The sequence below is a fragment of the Oncorhynchus clarkii genome, chromosome 10, assembly GCF_045791955.1.
Source record: "Oncorhynchus clarkii lewisi isolate Uvic-CL-2024 chromosome 10, UVic_Ocla_1.0, whole genome shotgun sequence".
Classification (NCBI taxonomy): domain Eukaryota; kingdom Metazoa; phylum Chordata; class Actinopteri; order Salmoniformes; family Salmonidae; genus Oncorhynchus; species Oncorhynchus clarkii.
Window position 1 is genome coordinate 7573761 of NC_092156.1, and position 6000 is coordinate 7579760.

A 6000-nucleotide genomic window follows, 5' to 3' on the forward strand; every position below is an offset into this window, starting at 1 on the left:
ACACACACACACAAACACACACACACACACACAACAGACCAAGGTTAACAGCATACCAAACAAGTCATTGAGTGGGAAAACATTGGCATATTCACTTGGTAGATATTTGTCTCAAGCTTCAGCTGTGTATTTAACACTATGTGGAGTTGCATGCTGTTCAGTGTTGGTTGGTGTTCTGTGTGTATTTAACACTATGTGGAGTTGCATGCTGTTCAGTGTTGGTTGGTGTTCTGTGTGTATTTAACACTATGTGGAGTTGCATGCTGTTCAGTGTTGGTTGGTGTTCTGTGTGTATTTAACACTATGTGGAGTTGCATGCTGTTCAGTGTTGGTTGGTGTTCTGTGTGTATTTAACACTATGTGGAGTTGCATGCTGTTCAGTGTTGGTTGGTGTTCTGTGTGTATTTAACACTATGTGGAGTTGCATGCTGTTCAGTGTTGGTTGGTGTTCTGTGTGTATTTAACACTATGTGGAGTTGCATGCTGTTCAGTGTTGGTTGGTGTTCTGTGTGTATTTAACACTATGTGGAGTTGCATGCTGTTCAGTGTTGGTTGGTGTTCTGTGTGTATTTAACACTATGTGGAGTTGCATGCTGTTCAGTGTTGGTTGGTGTTCTGTGTGTATTTAACACTATGTGGAGTTGCATGCTGTTCAGTGTTGGTTGTTGTTCTGTGTGTATTTAACACTATGTGGAGTTGCATGCTGTTCAGTGTTGGTTGGTGTTCTGTGTGTATTTAACACTATGTGGAGTTGCATGCTGTTCAGTGTTGGTTGGTGTTCTGTGTGTATTTAACACTATGTGGAGTTGCATGCTGTTCAGTGTTGGTTGGTGTTCTGTGTGTATTTAACACTATGTGGAGTTGCATGCTGTTCAGTGTTGGTTGTTGTTCTGTGTGTATTTAACACTATGTGGAGTTGCATGCTGTTCAGTGTTGGTTGGTGTTCTGTGTGTATTTAACACTATGTGGAGTTGCATGCTGTTCAGTGTTGGTTGTTGTTCTGTGTGTATTTAACACTATGTGGAGTTGCATGCTGTTCAGTGTTGGTTGGTGTTCTGTGTGTATTTAACACTATGTGGAGTTGCATGCTGTTCAGTGTTGGTTGGTGTTCTGTGTGTATTTAACACTATGTGGAGTTGCATGCTGTTCAGTGTTGGTTGTTGTTCTGTGTGTATTTAACACTATGTGGAGTTGCATGCTGTTCAGTGTTGGTTGGTGTTCTGTGTGTATTTAACACTATGTGGAGTTGCATGCTGTTCAGTGTTGGTTGTTGTTCTGTGTGTATTTAACACTATGTGGAGTTGCATGCTGTTCAGTGTTGGATGGTGTTCTGTGTGTATTTAACACTATGTGGAGTTGCATGCTGTTCAGTGTTGGTTGTTGTTCTGTGTGTATTTAACACTATGTGGAGTTGCATGCTGTTCAGTGTTGGTTGGTGTTCTGTGTGTATTTAACACTATGTGGAGTTGCATGCTGTTCAGTGTTGGTTGGTGTTCTGTGTGTATTTAACACTATGTGGAGTTGCATGCTGTTCAGTGTTGGTTGGTGTTCTGTGTGTATTTAACACTATGTGGAGTTGCATGCTGTTCAGTGTTGGTTGGTGTTCTGTGTGTATTTAACACTATGTGGAGTTGCATGCTGTTCAGTGTTGGTTGGTGTTCTGTGTGTATTTAACACTATGTGGAGTTGCATGCTGTTCAGTGTTGGTTGTTGTTCTGTGTGTATTTAAAACTATGTGGAGTTGCATGCTGTTCAGTGTTGGTTGGTGTTCTGTGTGTATTTAACACTATGTGGAGTTGCATGCTGTTCAGTGTTGGTTGGTGTTCTGTGTGTATTTAACACTATGTGGAGTTGCATGCTGTTCAGTGTTGGTTGGTGTTCTGTGTGTATTTAACACTATGTGGAGTTGCATGCTGTTCAGTGTTGGTTGGTGTTCTGTGTGTATTTAACACTATGTGGAGTTGCATGCTGTTCAGTGTTGGTTGGTGTTCTGTGTGTATTTAACACTATGTGGAGTTGCATGCTGTTCAGTGTTGGTTGTTGTTCTGTGTGTATTTAACACTATGTGGAGTTGCATGCTGTTCAGTGTTGGTTGGTGTTCTGTGTGTATTTAACACTATGTGGAGTTGCATGCTGTTCAGTGTTGGTTGGTGTTCTGTGTGTATTTAACACTATGTGGAGTTGCATGCTGTTCAGTGTTGGTTGTTGTTCTGTGTGTATTTAACACTATGTGGAGTTGCATGCTGTTCAGTGTTGGTTGGTGTTCTGTGTGTATTTAACACTATGTGGAGTTGCATGCTGTTCAGTGTTGGTTGTTGTTCTGTGTGTATTTAACACTATGTGGAGTTGCATGCTGTTCAGTGTTGGTTGGTGTTCTGTGTGTATTTAACACTATGTGGAGTTGCATGCTGTTCAGTGTTGGTTGGTGTTCTGTGTGTATTTAACACTATGTGGAGTTGCATGCTGTTCAGTGTTGGTTGGTGTTCTGTGTGTATTTAACACTATGTGGAGTTGCAAGCTGTTCAGTGTTGGTTGGTGTTCTGTGTGTATTTAACACTATGTGGAGTTGCATGCTGTTCAGTGTTGGTTGTTGTTCTGTGTGTATTTAACACTATGTGGAGTTGCATGCTGTTCAGTGTTGGTTGTTGTTCTGTGTGTATTTAACACTATGTGGAGTTGCATGCTGTTCAGTGTTGGTTGGTGTTCTGTGTGTATTTAACACTATGTGGAGTTGCATGCTGTTCAGTGTTGGTTGGTGTTCTGTGTGTATTTAACACTATGTGGAGTTGCATGCTGTTCAGTGTTGGTTGTTGTTCTGTGTGTATTTAACACTATGTGGAGTTGCATGCTGTTCAGTGTTGGTTGGTGGTCTGTGTGTATTTAACACTATGTGGAGTTGCATGCTGTTCAGTGTTGGTTGTTGTTCTGTGTGTATTTAACACTATGTGGAGTTGCATGCTGTTCAGTGTTGGTTGGTGTTCTGTGTGTATTTAACACTATGTGGAGTTGCATGCTGTTCAGTGTTGGTTGGTGTTCTGTGTGTATTTAACACTATGTGGAGTTGCATGCTGTTCAGTGTTGGTTGGTGTTCTGTGTGTATTTAACACTATGTGGAGTTGCATGCTGTTCAGTGTTGGTTGGTGTTCTGTGTGTATTTAACACTATGTGGAGTTGCATGCTGTTCAGTGTTGGTTGGTGTTCTGTGTGTATTTAACACTATGTGGAGTTGCATGCTGTTCAGTGTTGGTTGGTGTTCTGTGTGTATTTAACACTATGTGGAGTTGCATGCTGTTCAGTGTTGGTTGGTGTTCTGTGTGTATTTAACACTATGTGGAGTTGCATGCTGTTCAGTGTTGGTTGGTGTTCTGTGTGTATTTAACACTATGTGGAGTTGCATGCTGTTCAGTGTTGGTTGTTGTTCTGTGTGTATTTAACACTATGTGGAGTTGCATGCTGTTCAGTGTTGGTTGGTGTTCTGTGTGTATTTAACACTATGTGGAGTTGCATGCTGTTCAGTGTTGGTTGGTGTTCTGTGTGTATTTAACACTATGTGGAGTTGCATGCTGTTCAGTGTTGGTTGTTGTTCTGTGTGTATTTAACACTATGTGGAGTTGCATGCTGTTCAGTGTTGGTTGGTGTTCTGTGTGTATTTAACACTATTTGGAGTTGCATGCTGTTCAGTGTTGGTTGGTGTTCTGTGTGTATTTAACACTATGTGGAGTTGTATGCTGTTCAGTGTTGGTTGGTGTTCTGTGTGTATTTTTGTTTTTTTTAAAAGTCAGAAAGCAGTGTGGTGGTGGATGAGGACCCTGGAGTACTGTGCACTGAGGTAGTGATGTATATTAGTGGTGGATGAGGACCCTGGAGTACTGTGCACTGAGGTAGTGATGTATATTAGTGGTGGATGAGGACCCTGGAGTACTGTGCACTGAGGTAGTGATGTATATTAGTGGTGGATGAGGACCCTGGAGTACTGTGCACTGAGGTAGTGATGTATATTAGTGGTGGATGAGGACCCTGGAGTACTGTGCACTGAGGTAGTGATGTATATTAGTGGTGGATGAGGACCCTGGAGTACTGTGCACTGAGGTAGTGATGTATATTAGTGGTGGATGAGGACCCTGGAGTACTGTGCACTGAGGTAGTGATGTATATTAGTGGTGGATGAGGACCCTGGAGTACTGTACACTGAGGTAGTGATGTATATTAGTGGTGGATGAGGACCCTGGAGTACTGTGCGCTGAGGTAGTGATGTATATTAGTGGTGGATGAGGACCCTGGAGTACTGTACACTGAGGTAGTGATGTATATTAGTGGTGGATGAGGACCCTGGAGTACTGTGCACTGAGGTAGTGATGTATATTAGTGGTGGATGAGGACCCTGGAGTACTGTACACTGAGGTAGTGATGTATATTAGTGGTGGATGAGGACCCTGGAGTACTGTACACTGAGGTAGTGATGTATATTAGTGGTGGATGAGGACCCTGGAGTACTGTACACTGAGGTAGTGATGTATATTAGTGGTGGATGAGGACACTGGAGTACTGTGCACTGAGGTAGTGATGTATATTAGTGGTGGATGAGGACCCTGGAGTACTGTGCACGGAGGTAGTGATGTATATTAGTGGTGGATGAGGACCCTGGAGTACTGTGCACTGAGGTAGTGATGTATATTAGTGGTGGATGAGGACCCTGGAGTACTGTGCACTGAGGTAGTGATGTATATTAGTGGTGGATGATGACCCTGAGTACTGTACATTGAGGTAGTGATGTATATTAGTGGTGGATGAGGACCCTGGAGTACTGTGCACTGAGGTAGTGATGTATATTAGTGGTGGATGAGGACCCTGGAGTACTGTGCACTGAGGTAGTGATGTATATTAGTGGTGGATGAGGACCCTGGAGTACTGTGCACTGAGGTAGTGATGTATATTAGTGGTGGATGAGGACCCTGGAGTACTGTGCACTGAGGTAGTGATGTATATTAGTGGTGGATGAGGACCCTGGAGTACTGTGCACTGAGGTAGTGATGTATATTAGTGGTGGATGAGGACCCTGGAGTACTGTACATTGAGGTAGTGATGTATATTAGTGGTGGATGAGGACCCTGGAGTACTGTGCACTGAGGTAGTGATGTATATTAGTGGTGGATGAGGACCCTGGAGTACTGTACATTGAGGTAGTGATGTATATTAGTGGTGGATGAGGACCCTGGAGTACTGTACATTGAGGTAGTGATGTATATTAGTGGTGGATGAGGACCCTGGAGTACTGTGCACTGAGGTAGTGATGCATATTAGTGGTGGATGAGGACCCTGAGTACTGTACATTGAGTTAGTGATGGATATTGGTGGTGATTGAGGGCCCTGGGGTGCTGTACATTGAGGTAGTGATGCATATTAGTGGTGGATGAGGACCCTGGAGTACTGTACACTGTGATGGATATTGATTGACAAGCTAGAAGCTCCTGAGGCGGGAAAGAGTGCACCACTGACAGAAGCCACAGGAGTATTCCCCCAGGGACCACTTTACCTCAGTCAAACTGAGCAAAACTGGTTGAAATGATGTCATAGTTTCATAGTTGTTGCCCACAGAATAGTTGGATTGGTGTTGCTTAAGGAACGGTAGGTACGTAGGGTTAGTACTGAGGGCAGTGTCTGAATCAATACATAGCTCCTGGAATTACAACGACAGTAGAGATTCTAGTGTTGTATCTCTCTCCGTAACCAGGAAGTATTTATTTATTTACCTCAATGTCCCTGGATGATCCGTCTTTCCTCTGAAAATCAACAAGAACCCGTAAAGGAAAATAGAAGGAGGTCTATGAAATACTCCCAATAGAGCAATGGCAATCAGACACAAACTACAGCCATTATCCAGTCCGGCAGGCCCAATAAACACGTCTGATAACATTTAGGACTGCGTTCAGTAGCCTAAATACTGTATTACGTTCAGTAGCCTAAATACTGTATTACGTTGAGTAGCCTAAATACTGTATT